At 41.7% G+C, this 19,168-nt stretch overlaps 1 long non-coding RNA gene across 2 annotated transcripts in view; it reads right to left on the reverse strand.

Moving 5' to 3' along the window:
- Positions 1-19,168, reverse strand: part of LOC135229916 (uncharacterized) — a 313,351-nt gene that overhangs the window by 157,141 nt on the left and 137,042 nt on the right. For both annotated transcript variants that reach the window (XR_010320583.1, XR_010320582.1), the window contains exon 4: positions 17,519-17,693. This is a non-coding gene — a long non-coding RNA (uncharacterized LOC135229916). The remainder of the gene's footprint in view (positions 1-17,518; positions 17,694-19,168) is intronic.

The raw sequence follows: 19,168 nt of genomic DNA on the forward strand, positions 1-19,168 counted from the left end.
AATTGGGAATGTGTAGCAAGGTGTATACGGGTTTTTGTGTGAGAGACTGACTTGATTTGAAAGCTTTCACTTAAAGCACAAAAAAATAATTAAAAAATAAGGATGCTTTCTATCATTATTTATATTAAATATTTAACACTAGAGGTCCAAGCTAGAAAAAAACGACAACAAAAAGAAGGAAAAGCTGCAACTGCTATTACTCATAGATTACAGAAATGCCTCCACAGAAAAATTTCCAAACCATTGAAATTAATGCTAGTAGATCATAAATATAAACTAAAAAATAAACTGCATTTCTATGCATCAGCATCAAGCCGACTCTGTTGTAGCTCTTAGTGAAAGCAGAGGACACTGATAACGAAATAGCAGGATTCAGGTAGGCTAGACAAGGAGGGGAGAAAACTATTTTACACCAGGCCTCATGTATAACCATGGGTATGTGTTAGTCATCTAGTGCTGCCATAAGAAAAAAATAACACAATTGCGTGGCTTTAAAGATCAGATATTTATTTTCTCACAGTTCGGGAGGCTAGAAGTAGGAATTCAGGGCATGGCTCATGTCTACTTCAGCTTCTAGCAGCTTCCAGCCACCCTTTGCGTTCCTGGCCTTGTAGATTATCTTCCCCTTTGTCTGTCTCCCTCTTCCCCTGCTTGTGTCTGTGTCTATTCTGCTCTTTTTATAACTCAGAAGGGATTAGGTTTAGGACCCACCCTACACTGGTATGGCCTCATTAAAATAATTTTAAAAATCCCCTATTTCCAAATCAGGTCACATTTATAGGTACAGTAGTTAGGATTTCAACATACCTTTGAGGTTACACAATTCAGTCCATATAGTACCCTCACCAGATATTCTGGACTGAGAGTACAAACATGAGCAGCTGAGAGTTCTATTTTTTTTTGTTTCTACATTAGTTGGCTATAACTTGTCTGATTCCACCCATACAAACTTTGGAGCAACTTATTATGAAGGACCAGGCCAACCTTTATTAGCCATGTCCATCATGTGGAAAAACGCACACATTCCCATCACTGAAGCCCTGAGAAATTCATCGATAAGGGTGGAATGGGGTTGGGACCAAGAATTGTTTCATGGCGTTGATAACATGGCATAGCTGTTAGACATCTACGTAGAGATGTCAGGTAATAATATTGACAGCTAACACTTACTGGTGCCAGGACTCTTGTGAAGGCTTCTCCTCTCTTAAGATACTTGCTCTGCATGATACCCATGTGAGGAATGTATCATTATAAGGCACATTTTACAGATGAAGAATTCGGTACAGAGAGTTAGGCTGACATTTGAATAGAAGTCGCGAACCAGGAGGAGATGAAATGGATGGAGGTGTAAACATCGCATCCTCAGGTACAGACAGACAGCCACCGACTCCCTGAGGCATCCTGGAGAGAGGGTGTCAATAGAGAGAGAGGACTAAGCACTGAGCCTGAGGGCACTCTGACATCTAGAAGCCGGACAGATGAACGGCAGCCAACAAAGCTCTCTGAAGTCCAGTGTGGTTCCTGGAGCATGGTCTGTCCTTCCTCTGGGCTGCATTTTACCAGTCCCCCTCCCACCCGCACTGGGTGTCCGCTTTACAATGGCAGGGACAGTGGGTACCTTTCACCATTGTGTCTACATGATGGAGACTATTCCTGGCACATGGAATCTCTCTAATATTGATTGATTGAAAAAACGAAAGATGAAAATGATGAATGAAATCATAGTTTGCTACCCCAACGTGTCTGTCAGTTTGTCGTACTGTGGGGGCTTGTGTGTTCCTGTGATGCTGGAAGCTATGCCACCGGTATTCAGATACCAGCAGGGTTACCCATGGAGGACAGGTTTCAGCTGAGCTTCCAGACTAAGAGAGCCTAGGAAGAAGGACCTGGCAGTCTACTTCTGGAGAGCATTAGCCAGTGAAAACCTTATGAATAGCAACGGAACACTGTCTGATATATGGCTGGAAGATGACCCCCCCCAGGTTGTAAGGCACTCACAAGATGACTGGGGAAGAGCTGACTCCTCAAAGTAGAGTCAACCTTAATGACATGGATGGAGTGAAGCTTTCGGGACCTTCATCTGCTGATATGGCACTTCTCAAAATGAGAAGAAACAGCTGCAAACATTGATTTAATAATCGGAACCTGGAATGTACGAAGTATGAATCTTAGAAAATTGGAAATCATCAAAAAGGAAATGGAATGCACAAACATCGATATCCTAGGCATTAGTGAGCTGAAATGGGCTGGTATTGGCCATTTTGAATCAGACAATCATATAGTCTTCTATGCTGGGAATGACAACTCGAGGAGGAATGATGTTGCATTCATCGTCAAAAAGAACATTTCAAGATCTATCGTGAAATACAACGCTGTCAATGGTAGGATAATAACCATACTCCTACAAGGAAGACCAGTTAATACGACTATTATTCAAATTTACACAGCAACCATCAGGGCCAAAGATGAAGAAATAGAAGATTTTTTTCAGCTGCTGCAGTCCGAAATTGATCGAACATGCTATCAAGATGCACTGATAATTACTGGCTATTGGAATGCAAAAGTTGGAACCAACAAAGGATCAGTAGTTGGAAAATACGGCCTTGGTGATAGAAACAATGCTGGAGATCAAATGATAGAATTTTGCAAGACCATCGACTTCTTCACTGCAAATACCTTCTTTCACCAACATAAACGGTGACTATACACATGGACCTCGCCAGATGGAACACACAGAAATCAAACTGACTACATCTGTGGAAAGAGACGATGGAAAAGCTCAATATCATCAGTCACAACACAGCCAGGGGCCTACTGTGGAACAGACCATCAATTGTTCATATTCAAGTGCAAGCTGAAATTAAAGAAAATGAGAGCAAGTCCACAAGAGCAAAAATATCCCACCTGAATTTAGAGACCAACTCAAGAATAAATTTGACACATTGAACACTAGTGACCGAAGACCAGACAAGTTTTCAAATGACATCAAGGACATCATCCATGAAGAAAGCAAGAGGTCACTGAAAAGACAGGAAAGAAAGAAAAGACCAAGATGGGTGTCAGAGGAGACTCTGAAACTTGCTCTCGAACCTCGAGCAGCTAAAGCAAAAGGAAGAATTGATGAAGTAAAAGAACTGAACATTTCAAAGGGCCTCTCAAGAAGACAAAGTGAAGTATTATAATGACATGTGCAAAGAGCTGGAGATGGAAAACCAAAAGGGAAGAACACGCTCGGTGTTTCTCAAGCTAAAAGAACTGAAGAAAAAAATCAAGCCTCGCGTTGCGAAAGTGAAGGATTCCATGGGGAAAATATTAAACGACACAGGAAGCATCAAAAGAAGATGGAAGGAATACACAGAATTATTATACCAAAAAGAATTGGTCAATATTCAACCATTTCAAGAGGTGGCCTATGATCAGGAACCAATGGTACTGAAGGAAGAAGTCCAAGCTGCTCTGAAGGCATTGGCGAAAAACAAGGCTCCAGGAATTGATGGAATATCAATAGAGATGTTTCAGCAAACAGATGCAGCACTGGAGACGCTCACTCGTCTATGCCAGGAAATACGGAAGACAGCTTCCTGGCCAACTGACTGGAGGAGATCCATATTTATGCCTATTCCCAAGAAAGGTGATCCAAATGAATGTGGAAATTATAGAACAATATCATTAATATCACATGCAAGCAAAATTTTGCTGTAGATCTTTCAAAAACGGCTGCAGCAGTATATCGACAGGGTAGTGCCAGAAATTCAGGCCGGTTTCAGAAGAGGACGTGGAACCAGGGATATCCTTGCTGATGTCAGATGGATCCTGGCTGAAAGCAGAGACTACCAGAAGGATGTTTACCTGTGTTTTATTGACTATGCAAAGGCATTCGACTGTGTGGATCATAACAAACTATGGATAACACTGGAAAGAATGGGAATTCCAGAACACTTTATTGTGCTCATGAGGTGCCTTTACATAGATTAAGAGGCAGTTGTTCGGACAGAACAAGGGGATACTGATTGGTTTAAAGTCAGGAAAGGTGTGCGTCAGGGTTGTATTCTTTCACCATACCTATTTAATCTGTATACTGAACAAATAATACGAGAATCTGGACTATATGAAGAAGAACGGGGCATCAGGATTGCAGGAAGGCTCATTAACAACCTTCATTATGCAGATGACAAAACCCTGTTTGCTGAAAGTGAAGAGGACTTGAAGCACTTACTAATGAAGATCAAAGACCACAGCCTCCAGTATGGATTACACCTCAACATAAAGAAAACAAAAATCCTCACAACTGGACCAATGTGCAACATCATGAGAAATGGAGAAAAGACTGAAGTTGTCAAGGATTTCATTTTACTTGGATCCACAATCAACAGCCATGGAAGCAGCAGTCAAGAAATCAAAAGACACATTGCATTGGGCAAATCTGCTGCAAAGGACCTCTTCAAAGTGTTGAAGAGCAAAGATCTCACCCTGAAGACTAAGGTGCGCCTGGCCCAAGCCTTGCTATTTTCAATCACATCATATACATGGGAAAGCTGGACAATGAATAAGGAAGACGGAAGAAGGGTTGACCCGTTTGAATAGTGGTGTTGGCAAAGAATATTGAATATACTATGGACTGCCAAAAGAACGAACAAATCTGTTTTGGAAAAAGTGTGGCCAGAATGCTCCTTAGAGGCAAGGATGGTGAGGCTGCGTCTTACATACTTTGGATATGTTGTCAGGAGGGATCAGTCCCTGGAGAAGGACATCATGCTTGGCAGAGTACAGGGTCAGCGGAAAAGAGAGTGACCCTCAATGAGGTGGATTGACACAGTGGCTGCAACAGTGAGCTCAAGCATAACAATGATTGTAAGGATGGCGCAGGATCAGGCGGTGTTTCGTTCTGTTGTGTCTAGGGTCGCTATGAGTCAGAACTGACTCGATGGCACCTAACAACAACAACAACAATCTCTGAATACTTTAAGGGCCTTCGTGTGTAAGAGGGAGAAAATATGATCTGAGTTGATCCTGAGACTATCTCTTAGCGTTAAAGAATGCTGAATAACAATTCAATAAAAAGGTTCAATAGCAAAGATCTTTGTTAAAAGATTTAAGTATAGGTTGAAGATTACTAGAAACACGCACATTTAATATTTCAAGTATAGTCAAAGTGCTAAAATTATATACTCCTTGCACACAGCAGAATATAATACAACAATTTGATGTTGTCTGTAAAATAAACAAAACTTTATCATGGAAAAGGCTAATATTGAGTGAAAGGAGCAGGATATAATATTTATGTGAATATACATAAATGTGTGTGACACACATATAAAACCCATTGCCGTAGAGTCTATTCTTACTCATGGTGTTCCCATGTGTGTTAGGGTAGTCTCCAAATTTTCAATGACTAGAATATACTTCTACAAGCAGGACAAAATTAAAGGAATATATTTAAACAATAAATGAACAGAAGTGAAAGAATTAAACCTGCGGAGAGGCTGCCCAGGAACCCAAGACTACAATAACATTGGTATGGAAAGCAGAATGATGGTGTCGGGAAGCCTGGTGCTCACATGCTTCCAGTTCGAAAGAGAAGAGCAAATAAACCAGGGGAGAAGGCAGTGAGCCAGAAGAGTGGGAGAAATGAAGCATTTCTCGAGTGGCAACTAAGGCTGAGCCTCTGCTGATGGCATGTAGTCCCTCATTTAAACCTTACAAGGATGTAATGGGTGGGATAGACCTTGTTATCCCCTTTCATCATGCAAACATGTTATAAAAACAAATTAGAAAATAGAGAAAAGTATAATAAAAGAATACGCCTCATCCGTTGAGCACTATTATGTTGCCCCAGCAGCTGCTCACTGTTGTTGTTGTTGTAAACATACCACACAACCTTTGATGACTGAACAACTGACAGTAATTACCATTAATTGCCTGTGCAACCCTGCCCTTCATCAATGTGACTTTTCCACCACTGTTAACCAGAACTCAGTCTCCATATGCAGGAACACCCCTTTATTTCCTCCCTCCTGCCCCTGGTAACCCCTAATAAACTTTTATGTCTACACATTTGCTTGTTTTTGTAAAAGACGGCTTTTTGAATCTGAAAGTTCACGACAAGCCACAAGGGTGAATTCATGTGGTAGAAGTTATTTGCAATACATATATCCTACTACTGACTTGGTTCTGAAATACATAAAGAACAACCCAAAAAGGAAACAGGAAAAAGAAAGCAGACAGTTTGATAGAAAAATGAGCAAATACTTGAACACTGTATAAAAGATTTCTATATGGCCAAGAAACATATGAAAAGTGACAAACCTTCACTGGTTATCAGAGAAATTCTAATTAAAAGCCACAATGTGATACTATCCCCTACACGCCAGAATGGCTAAAACGGAAAAGATGGAAAATACCAACTATTGGGTATAACGTGGAGTAACTGGAGCTCTAATCTACCGCTAGTGGAAGTGTAATTTGGTACAACCAGTTTAAAAATGTTTTGTCCGTATCTACAAAAGCTGTGAACATACATATATCCCAGGACCCAGCAATTCTACTTCTAGATACATACCCAGTAGAAATGGGTACATATCTTCACCAAAACACATACACTTCTCAGCATCCGCTAAGGAATGAACACCTTCCTTAGGAATGTCTAACTTTTAAAGCATTATTCTCTGTCTGTTCTAAGGTGATGCCCATATATGATGATAAGTTTACACAGAAAAGTCTAGAGCTTTATGTGAAATTCCACAGCACATCTCTAGAGGCTCACGTTCTCATAGCTTCTGTCGCCTCTGCAGCCCCTGCTTCTGTCTGTCCGTCTGCTGGGCTGCACCACATGGAACCAGTTATGAAATTCAAGCCCATCTTACACTCGCCAAGGTCCTACTCACACAAAATTTGTATTAGCTTAAAAGAAAAGGTGTGTAGATAAGATACACAAGGGATTTAATTGCAGAAAACAAACCTTAAAATGAAATGGCTGGGAATGGTGGCCTCCCTTTGTAAAAAGGCTTCTCTGTACCGACTACGGGAAAATGCAGTTAAGATATGGGTCATGGGAAAAGGAGCGTTTGTAGCAATTTGGTAATCACTCAGACCACCTGTAAAAATGTTTTCATCCTTTTTCTCATACCTTACACAAAACAAAATTCCAGATGGATAGAATATTTAAAATTAAAATATGCAACCATAAAAATTTTAGAAGTTTTTATTTTCTTTTTATTGATAAAAGAGAAAGACTTTTTAAAAATCCCAAAATATGAAGGCTAAAACTGTTAAGATCTATAGATCTTTGGCATATCAAAAAGTATATGAAGAGAGTAAAAATACAGGCAAAAAGCTGAAAAAAAGCTTGCAGGCTAAGGATTTGAATAGAGATTTCTCGAAAGCAGATACAGAAACTGTCAACAAGCACAGGAAAAGAAGCGTAACCTCATTAGTCATCAGGGAAATGCAAATCTAAACTAAAGTGCACTATTATTTCAAAACCACTAAGATGGCTAAACTCAACAGGATGGACAACAAGTGTCGGCGACGATGTGGAGAAGCTGGAATACCGCTGGTGGAAATGTAAAATGATCCAATTGTTTTGGAAAATGGTTTGGCAATTCTGCAGAAAGTTAAACAGAGAATTCCCATACAACACAGCAATTGCACTCCTAGGTCTGTACCCGGAGAATCAAAAGCATGTTCACATACAAACTTACACAGAGGATTCCTAGTAGTGTTATTCATGACAGCCAAAATGTGGAGAGAACCCAAATGTCATGACCTGATAGACAGGATGTGGTATATTCATAGACTGGAACCACAAAAGGCACCAAGTACTGATACATGCCACAATATGGACGAACCTTCAGAACATTACGCTAAATGAAAGAAAAAAAAAAAAAAATGAAAGAAGCCAAACACAAATGACCGCATCGTGCATGATTCCATTTACATGAAATGTCCAGAACAAACCAACACAGACAGAAGTAGATTAGTGGTTGCTACGGCTTGGAGGAAAGGAGTAATGAGGATGACTGTTAATACGCCTTTATTAACAAGGGCCTTTATTTACTGGGCACTGAAAATATTCTGAAGCTAGACAGTGGTGACTGTTGTGCCAAGTCTGTCCATATACTAAAAGCCACGGTATTGTGCATATTTTCAAAGGCAGTGTTACGGCAGGTAAATTGTATCTCAATAGAAATATTTGTGATTCCTAAAAGACTAACTTTTCAATTAACATATAGAACCTATAAATCAGTAGGGAAAAAACAATCCAATTTTAAAATGTCTCCCTCCAGAGCAAAGGGAATGGGGTACATTCCATCCACACAGCTTATTTTTTTATCTCTTCATTATTCAAGTTCTATTCTCATCTTATGTAACTCTAAATTATACAAGTAATTGTCTCCAGTTTCCTTATCCCTGTTTTCACTATTTAACTAAATAAAGACAGCAACACAGTGTTTTTTATAAAAACCCACCCACATTCACTCAAATCATTTTTTAGCACTTCTTAGGTGCCAGGTACCAGGATGCTCTGACAGACACAACAGACAAGTTCCTCCCTGCATGGGCCTTCTATTTTTGTGAAGCAGGCAGATGATAAACCAGCCAACCAGCTCTTAATGTAACCTAACATTAAGGAGGGAAACATGTAATTTTGGAGCTATCTCAAGCTGTGTCTCTCTCACAAAGATTTCTCCGAATCTAGTGAAAAGTAAACACCTCGAAGGAACTCTGTGGGGCCAATAAATGTGAAAAAGCCATTACATTTCAGTTTTGTTTTGTTGCTTTCACCTGCTACCCTGTCATTATTTTTTAATAACATGATTATGGAGCTGACATCAAACTCCCACCACCCACCTGAAAGAAAAAACCAAACCCGTAGCCATCGAGTCAATTCTGACTCAGAGACCCTATACGACAGAGTAGAACTGCCCCATAGGGTTTCCAGGGAGCAGCTGGTGTTAGGACACAATTCCCTCTTATAAGAATCTGAAAGCTGTTCACTGTGGATGTGGGAGGGACTCAGTAACACTTGCAGAGATTTCCACATGGGTGGGGTGCTCTAGTGTGAGCATCGGGGGAATGGACCCCATGTGCACTTTGCAGCCTTCTGCAGATTATGACACAACAAACATTCAGTCTTCATTGACCTACATCTTGTAAGAGAACAGAGGGAATTGTTAGACAGGACCCTTCGAAAATGCAGGGCAAGAAATTTTATTGTAACATTAAATGCCAAATAAAATCTTTCTACATTTTTCCCCCTTCCCTACCTCATTTCAAGGAGATAGCTGGACTCAGAGTATTGAAGCTCTGAAACTTCAAGACTCTGAAGAGTCTATGGTAAAAGCCTCAGCTCACTGGGGTGATCACACTGAGTGAACTGGAGCCCAGGGGAAGAGTGACAGTCAGATAGTAGGGTCCTAGACATTGGGAAGGGGAAGGATCTCCTTCTTGATAGTGCCCTGGAATAGGTTACAGCACCTCAAAGGCTGACGCAGGCACATAAGTAGACAAAACCTATTATGCTGTTGACAGCCCCACCAAGGTTCTCATGCTCCAGCCGAGAATGGAAACAGCAGGACGAATGCTTCTAGAGAGATCACCCACATAGGCTGAGGCAATGGGTGTGTTGAAGGTCTTCTCCAAGCACTGGTCCTTCATTAGACCCTGGGAATTATTGCATATCTGGATGAGGGAGTCCCCTAAAAGTAAGTGAGGTTAAAAACTCCCCTCAATTTTGTAAGCAGGTAGTTCTGAGCCTCAATTCATTTTATTTTTTAAAAAATAATGCTTTTTTTCATACATGATTTTGTGTAGACTCACACTTACAATTCGTATTACTCATTCATGCATTAAGTCAACAAAGATTTCCTGTATTAACAGCTACATATCAGACCCTAGGCCAGATGCTCTCGGTGATGAAATGACTTAGAGAAGTTGCCTCACTGCCTGGTGAGAGAAACGGCCAAGTTAACAGGTGTATCAGTCACGTATTGCTGTGTAACAAATGACTCCAAAATGTAGTGTCTTAAAAAAACAACCATTTACTAAGCTCACAATTTTTCAGGTTGTCAATTTGGGGTTCTTCTGATCTGGGCCAGCTACAGTGGCTCGTAGCAGGGCTTATTCATCTGTCTACAATTTGCTTCCAGCTCACCACCGAGCCAGTTTGCCTAAAATCAACTCAGTGAAACCACTAGATCATCTTTCCAATGGTCCCTCATCATTCAGCAGGCTGGCCTGGGGTCATTCCCACAGGTTCTCGGGGTTTAAGAGCAACAAAAGGGCAAGACTCAATGCAAAATCTTTTCAATTCTCTCCTTGTATCTTCTCTGCTACTATGTCAATGGCTGAAGCAACCATAAGGTCGGCCTTCAACAGGTAGAAGAAGACTCCTACTGCTAATGAAAGGTGCTCTGGAGTCTCATAGAAGGCATGGGCACAGAGAGAGGAAGAATGTGTAGTAAATGCAATTGTGTTTTATGCTGTGGTAAAGGGTTTCCTGGGTACAATGGTGTACAGAGCAAGAAGTGGACTCATCTACCAGGAGAAGATTCAGGGAAGACTACAACCAGGAAGTCATGCGTGAACCAAGTTGGGAATATGACTGAATAGTTAAGGGGTGAAAAAAGGCCGAGCATCCAGGAAGCCCCAGGTATTTTCCAGAGGCTTCAGTAAAAGGGGAAGGATGGCTTGATGAGAAAAGTCTGAGGAAACAGGCTGAAAACACTGGGGCATTTGTTATATTTGTGAACAGGCACAGATTATCTTTTGTTCTATTGTTTCCCTACCATTCCTGCCTCTTCTCTCCTTTGGGGTCACACAAAACAAGCCCCTACCATCCCCATGTGGAAACTTTTGTTTTCCTTGGAGAAGTCTCCTCCTTCCTCATCACCACCCCAACCTTCTTAATTTCTTCCTCAAATGGTCTCCCCATTTGCTGATTTCTCCTCTAAATGGCACCTTAAACAAAGGCAGAGTCTGTCATGGGCTTTCCCCAAGTCAACTCCCAAACTTCCCATTCTGGCTGACCACAAAACTCCTGAGTCTTAGGGCTTCTTGGTGAAGTCATGAGCCTAATCTTGCCAGTGGGGTCAGTTTTCTTCACCTTCACGCTTCACCAGGGAGAGTAGACCAGCAGACGGGAAGGGAGAGAACATCTCCTAGTCAGAGAGCAGAGCCTGTGTGAAGCCTCAGAGGCTAAGGAGACCTAAGAGGGGCTCAGAGTGGACATTTTATAACCAGAGCTGGAGAGACATGATTCCAACAGAGTCAAATGAGAGGACTGGGAGAAAGCAGCTGCCCATGATACTGTTATCATTCCCTGTGCTCTCTTTACCCACCAAAGGATAGTAACCCCTTTTACAGGGCACGGAAAAGTTGCAATTCATTTTTAGTATCTAATCTCCTTCTTCCTACACTGGTGCTAGCACTTCTCAAGCACCTACCTGACAGTTTCATGTTTTTCTGGTTGCCGTGTTTAGCTTCAAACCGGGCTCATGGAACTCAGCAGTGTCAGCAATGATGTCACACAGGATTACGGAAGCCTTGGTGCTAACTCAGATCTCAGCTGCTTTTTGAAAAGGGTGTCGACCTCAGGTCTTGTGGGAGAGAAACCGTAGCTACTGAATCAAGGAAATTCAGGAGCAAGCCAGAGTCCCCAAGTTATCAAAGGTTCATGCTGGGAGAAGGGATAAAGGTCCTTCAGAAGACCATTATGTTCGGACATCTTCACCCAAGCAGGATGAAACAGTGACACACGAGGAAAAGGCCTTTCTCTAAGACTCTAGATAAAGGTGAGGAAAAATTGTTCCAGATTGACGAGTGCTACAGAACAAAAGGTCTGACTTCCACCAGAAAAGAGAGCCATGGTAGGACAAGATGAAGGATTTGGGGTGAATGGATAAGGTCATAAGGAAGATTCTCCTGAGAAAGCACTTTCTGTCATTTAGTAGATAATTAACCAAAGTTTATTTTCTCAATAAGAAATGTAGGAATAAATGAGGGATGAAATGAAAGAATCCAATTGTAAGTTTGAGAGCTTTCCAGAATAGGTGCAGACAAGGCACACTATTGTTCTGGATCTGAACATGATGGAAGGGAAGGAAGCCAGTGGGCAACTGGGGCAGAGAGTATAGGATGGTGGAAAGGCTGGGTAGGAAGAAGCATACTTAATTATTATATTTTCTAATTAGATGGAATTAATATACCATGTGAAGAACTAAGGAAATTACTCAGGAGGTTCTGGGAGTGGTAGGTTGAAGAGCCCAGAACCCACATCGCTGAGGGCAGAAGAAGGGCTGTAGATTCCTCCCTAGATCCAGGAACTCCCCTTCCCCTCCTGTGTCTCCTGCCCACCTCCCTCAAGAGCCTAAAACAACCCCTAACCACAAACATGGCTACAGGATAGAATTTTTTATTTTCCTACTTTTCTTAACCTGAGCTTCATCTAGGATCAGTCATGTATCACTCTTTTCAGGCCAGTTTTGTTGCGCTCCCCACTACTATTACCTCTGCTGTCCTCCTCCACCCAGTGCTGCCCTCCACTGGCCCTGCTTCCTGCTGCTTCCTGCTTTTCTGACTGGCCTCTAATACCCTTTGAGAGATCTCCCACCCCATCTTCTGTCTGTCACTGGAGCTTACACTCCTCTCCCAAACTCCTTCTCTTTCTTCCTTAACTTGCCAATCCTTCCCTCAAACTCAGAAAAATACTGACCCTTATGCTGACATATACAAGACCCGCCCCCGCCCACAGGAGGCATGGTTGCGATTTGGCTACTAAGGTTTGTGCCATCAGACTCTCAAATGTGGACATCTGTTTCTGCCTCACCCTGAAGGACATGGTAATGGGCTTGTGTTCAGAGAAAGGCAATTTTAATCTCCTGGTGTAGGCTAGTTAAGGGTACGAGGAGAAGTTTTCAATTATACAGAAAAGTACAAATAACGCTGTCTCTTTAAGTATAATTCCTTCTATAAAAGCCTTCCCTTAAAAGTAGGATGAAACCAAGTTACAAAGAGGAGACCAATTCTCCTGTTTCAATGCTTACACTCTAAATTTACTAAAAAAAAATAACTTTCACAGAAAACAGCTCTTAGAGAAACCATGTATTATCATGAAGGTGCAGAGAATGAGGTAATTTCCATATTCCACAGGAGCAAATTCACTTCCATCCAACAAATGCAAAAAAATAATTTTTTTTTTTTAATGTGGCGATCCTCTGTTTATGTTATAAACTATCACTGGATAAACCTTTGGCTGCTAACTAAAAGGTTGGCAGTTGGAATCCACCAGCCGCTCCTTGGAAACCCTATGGGGAGTCCTACTCTGTCCTACAGAGTTGCTATGAATTGGAATCTACTGAAAGAAAACTGGGAGTTTTTTTTTTTTTTTTAAATCAATGTATTATAATTTTTTGGAGAACTATAGACTTTTGCTATAAGGTAGTACCATCATCGAAATTTTCTGGAGAAGACTTTATTGCCCAGAGTAAATTCCCTAAAGTATGGTCGGTGCCTGGGGAAGAAGAAAGAAACCATGGGGACTGTGGAAGTGGAGGATGGCGGTGATGGAGAGGCCTCCAGGGATCCCTGAGACCAGAGACTTAGGTCACAGTTGAGACACCAGAGCCCAGACAGCTCATGTAAATTAACTCTCCACTAGTGCAAGTCTCAACCCAAGAGGAAAGTGTCACTCAGGGTAGAACATGAGAACAAAAAGCCCAAGTTCCAAGCCCAGGAAGATTCCCCAAGTACCAGCGAGGTCTTTTTCAACAGCTTCCACTAGGCAGAATTCTCACTCATCAAATTACTCCAGAGATCAATAGGTCAAGTATGAGTATTTTACCCAAGTGTGTAAGGTCAAGGGGTTAGCCATGGTCTGGCAGACCAGACCAAAACATCTCACACCCCTGTCGGCAAAAGGCCCCTGGTCCTGAGACCGAGTTTTTGAAGAAAGTGAGTGCCATCAGGTCTGCCCTCAGTCTAACCAACACTGAGTTCCTGGTCAGCATCCTGGAGTCCTGGCAAGAAGAGCCAGGCACCTCCAGGAGCATCTGGAGGAGGAGACAGGGGCTGAAGAGGCTACCACACCTACTGGTGCTGCTGCACTTGTGGGAGATCTGGCTGCAGAGGGTGCAGGCATGGCCTCAAGGTCAAAGGAGAAAGCACCTGAAGACGTGCTAGGACTCTCAGACTGAGAGAAGCAGGATGTCTGGACTGCAAAATATGCACCCTTCAGGGAAGAACTTCATTCAGGCTTCTTAAACCCACCTCACCTGGAAGATCCATCCTTTTAGCCTTGTGCCCCTTCCACGCCCCCTCTAGTACATGGAGAGATCCAGCCCCAGAGCACCAGGGTGGAAGAAGCCCCAGGATAGCAGTCCGAAGACATGAGGTCTACTCAAAAGCCAAGGAGAGAAGAGGACAAGACTCATCTGCAGATGAGGTCTCAGGGCCCTGAGAATGAGCACAATGTTTGTAAGGAAAGAGAAATGGGATTTCAGTGGGACATGGAAGTCTGAGAAAGAGCCTCTGCAAAGATAGCTCTAAGGGAGGTGTGATTGTGAAGGTGGGCTGATCACTGAGTTCTTTGGAGTACAAGGTACCAGACAGAAGCCAGACTCTGGGGGGAACCTGCCTGCCGGTGAGCAGTGGGCTTAAAATCCTAAACCAGTGAGAATCGAATCCCTTCCCAGCAGCTTCTGCACAGATCAGTGATGTTTGCTTGGTCTTTCTCTTTTCTGTGGTCTAACCTGATCTGTCCTGAGATCAGAGAATTGGAATAGAAAAGCCTGACTGAGATAAAACGAGCAAAGAGAAGACAAGGCCTCCTAAATGTGGTGAAGACAGGACACAGATAACCAAAGGTGAGGATGGGAAGAAACAGATTGAGTTCCAAGTCCCATCCACAGTATCCCAGGGCCTGGGAATCCCTGGAAGTGCCAGAGGTGTGTACTCCCTGGGAGATGCGACCCCAAGTGTCAGAGGAAGCCCTATGGAGCAAGGAAGGGAGGGCAGGGCCTCTAGGATGGGCACTTCCATACAGGCTGCCCATGTGAATTTCTCAGAGTGACCATGACAGATCCTGAGAGGGACAGTTTGAGGCAAAGGAAAGTAAGTTTTCTGAAGAGGGGTGAATTCCACCTTCTCCTGATAATGAAACAGAAATCCCGTCCTGCTCAGAGGTACTGAGTAGGAGGGATTGTGAATTCCCATCCTGCACAGCGATTGGCTGGGAAGTTCGACTGTCTAAAGACAATGTGGCCAAAGTCTTTTTTATCTTTCAAAGATATATCTTTAACTTCCTGCAAATTCAATTCTGGAAAAAAGCCTAGAATATACAAGCATGGGTTTTTCAGGAGAGCAACAAGGGGAGAAGGTGATAGTGGCATATCAGAGAAGGAGAACAATAGTCTAATGGTCCCCGTGTTACTTAATGAATCACACATGGTGTCCAGCATTCTTCCTTATCTGTAGACATGTAAATGCAGTAGATGTTTTAGCAATAACTGAATTAATCCTCACAGAATTCTTTTTGGCCATTTCAAGGTATAGAGACCAGAAGAAGTCATTAGTTACAAGAGCAAGCAATAATTCGCTGATCTGTATTTTGTTCAATTTCTGTGTTTGCCCTTCATACATAGATAAAAGTCTCTGAATCTGGCATTGAAGACAGTGTTTTCTCTATTGTTATGGATTGAATAGTGTCCCCCAAAATGTGTGTCAACCTGGCCAGACCCTGATTCCCAGTATTGTGTGGTTGTCCTGCATTTTGTGATCTGATGTGATTACTTATGTGTTGTAAATTCTAACCTCTGTGATGTTAATGAGGCAGGATTAGAGGCAGTTAGGTTAATGAGGGAGGACACAATCTACAGGATTAGGGTGAGTCTTGAGTCAGTCTCTTTTGACATAAAAAGAGAAAAGTGAGCAGAAATGAGAGGGACCTCATACCACCAAGGAAGAAGTGCCTGGAGTGGAGCACTTCCTTTTGACCCAGTGTCCATGAGCTGAGAATTTCCTAGGCCAGGGGAAGATAGATGACAAGGACTTTCCCCCAGAGCCACAAAGAGAGAAAGCTTTCTCCTAGAGCTGGTGCCCTGACTTCAAACTTCTTGCTTCTTAAACTGTGAGAGAATAAGTTTCTGTTTGTTAAAGCCATCCACTTGTGGTATCTCTGCTATAGCCACACTAGATAACTAAAAAACACATAAATAAAATAGTCAAAACAGAAAAAAAGTTTCAAATATACACACATACACGTATGATGTTATTAACTTTAAGAGGTTTTACATTCTTATAACACATTTAACAAGAGATTTGTATACAGAAGTTATAATAAGAGCCAGCCCCACATAAGTATATTGTACCTGCTCCCCCAAAGTGTCCAGTGTCCAAAGATACATATGTACCCTTTTACACACTGCTTTTTGCCGGGACACACGTAAGGACATCCATTTGTTTGTTTTTATGGAAATTAGGTCACACTCTACCCATGTTTTTCTCTGAATCACTCTTCACTTGACAATTTCTCATGGTTCCTCTAAATCAGCAGACATGGAAGAAGCACTCTTTTTGGTTCGTCTCATTTTTAACTCCCACCACTCTTCTGTCAGTTTGTTGTACTGTGGTGGCTTGCATGTTGCTGTGATGTTGGAAGCTTTGCCACTGGTATTTCAAATACCACCAGGTTCACCCATGGTAGACAGCTTTGAGTGGAGCTCTGGATTTAGACAGACTAGGAAAAAGGACCTGGTGATCTATTTCTAAAAAAAAAAAAACTGGCCAGTGAAATCTTACGAATAGTACTGGAACACTGCCTGATTGAATGACAGAGGATAACCCCTTAGGTTGGAAGGCACTCAAAATACGAGTGGGGAAGAGCTACCTCCTCAAAGTAGATCCCACTTTAATGACATTTGCTGATGGGGCACAACTCATAATGAGAAGAAACTGACACAAATATCCATTAATAACCAGAACGTGGAATGAAGGAATTATGAATCTAGGGAAATTGGAAGTCATCAAAAATGAAATGGAATGCATAAAGGTCAATAATCCTAGGCATTAGTGAGCTGAAATAGCTTGGTTTTGGACATTTTAAACTAGACAATGGTATGTTCTACTATGCCAGGATTGAGATACTGAAGAGAACGTCATCATATTCATCGATAAAAAGAACATTTCAAGATCTGTTCTGAAGTACAACACTACGAGCAATAGGATAATATCCACAGGCCTACCAGGAAGACCAGTTAATAAGACTATTATTCAAATTTACACACGAATCATGAATGTGAAAGATGAAGAAGTTGAAGGTTTTTACCAAGTTCTGCAGTTTGAAACTGATCAAACATGATGCATTGATGAATCAAGATGTACTGATAATTACGTGATTGGAATGCGAAGTTGAAAACAAAGCAGACAAATCAGCAGTTGGAAAATAAGGTATTGATGATAGAAATGACAATGAAGCTTACATGATAGAATTTGGCAAGACCAATGACTTATTCATTGCACATACCTTTCATCAGGAACATAAACGGTGACTATACTCATGAACCATTCCAGGCAGAATAGACAGGAATCAAATTTGTGGAAGGTGATGATGGAGAAGGTCAATATCATGAGTCAGAAGCAGGCCAGGGGCTGACTGCAGAACAGATGATCAGTTGCTCATATTCACGTTCAAGTTGAAGCTGAAGAAAATTAAAACAAGTCCATGAGTCAAAGTATGTCCTTGAGTATATCAAACCTGAATTTAGAGACCATCTCAAGAATAGATTTGATGCACTGCACACTAAGGATCGAGGACCAGATTAGTTGTGGGATGATAGCAAGGACATCATATATGAAAAAAACAGTCATTAGAAAGACAGGAAAGAAAGCAAAGACCAAAGAGGATGTCACAAGAGACTCTGAATCTTGCTCTTGAATGTACAGTAGCTAAAGAGAATGGAAGGAAAAATAAAGTAAAAGAGCTCAATAGAATACCTGAAAGGGAAGCTGGAGAAGACAAAGTATGATAATATAATGTGAACAGATCTGGAGTTAGAAAACCAAAAGGGAAGAAAACACCTGGCATTTCTCAAGCTGAAAGAACTGAAGGAAATATTCAAGCCTCTAGGTGCAATACTGAAGGATTCTATGGGCAAAATATCGAACAACACAGGAAACATCAAAAGTAGATGGAAGGAATACACAGACTCAATACACCAAAAACAATTGGTCGACGTTCAACCATTTCAGGAGGTAGCATAGGATCAAGAGCTGATGGTACTGAAGGAAGAACTCCAAGCTGCACTGAAGGCATTGGCAAAAAAAATGGCTCCAGGAATTGATAGAGTACCAAATGAGATGTTTCAACACATGGATGCAGTGCTGGAGGCGCTCACTTGTCTATTCCAATATATTTGGAAGACAGCTACCTGACCAAATGACTGGAAGAGATCTATATGTGTGCCCATTCCAAAGAGAGGTGGTCCAACGCAATGAGGAAATTATCGCGCAACATCATTAACATCACACGCAAGAAAAATTTTGCTGAATATAATTTAAAAACAATTGCAGCAGTACACAGACAGGGAACTACCAAAAATTCAAGCTGGATTCAGAGGAAGACATGGAATGTGGGATATCATTTCTGATGTCTGATGGATCTTGGCTGAAAGTAGAGAATATCAGTAAGATGTTTACCTATTTTTGTTTACTATACAAGCACACTCAACTGTGTGGCTCATGACAAATTATGGATAGCTTACCAAAGAATGGGAATTCCAGAACACTTAACTGTAGTCATGCGGAATATCTACGTAGACCAAGAGGCAGTCATTTGAGTAGGGCAAGGGGATACTGTCTGGTTTAAAATGAGAAAGTTATGTGTCATGGTGGTATCCTTTCACCATACTTACTCAATCTGTATGCTGAGCAAATAATCTGAGAAGCTGGTCTGTAAGAAGAAGAACATGGCATTAGTTTTGGAGAAAGATTCACTAACAACCTATGATATGGAGCTGATACGACCTTGCTTGCTGAAAGTAAAGAGGACTTGAAGCAGTTACTGATGAAGAGCAACCACTACAGCCTTCAGTATGGATTACACCTCAACATAAAGAAAACAAAAATTCTCACAACTGGACCAGTAAGCAACACCATGATAAATAGAGAAAATACT

This window comes from Loxodonta africana, unplaced genomic scaffold (assembly GCF_030014295.1).
Source record: "Loxodonta africana isolate mLoxAfr1 unplaced genomic scaffold, mLoxAfr1.hap2 scaffold_62, whole genome shotgun sequence".
NCBI classification, from domain to species: Eukaryota; Metazoa; Chordata; class Mammalia; order Proboscidea; family Elephantidae; genus Loxodonta; species Loxodonta africana.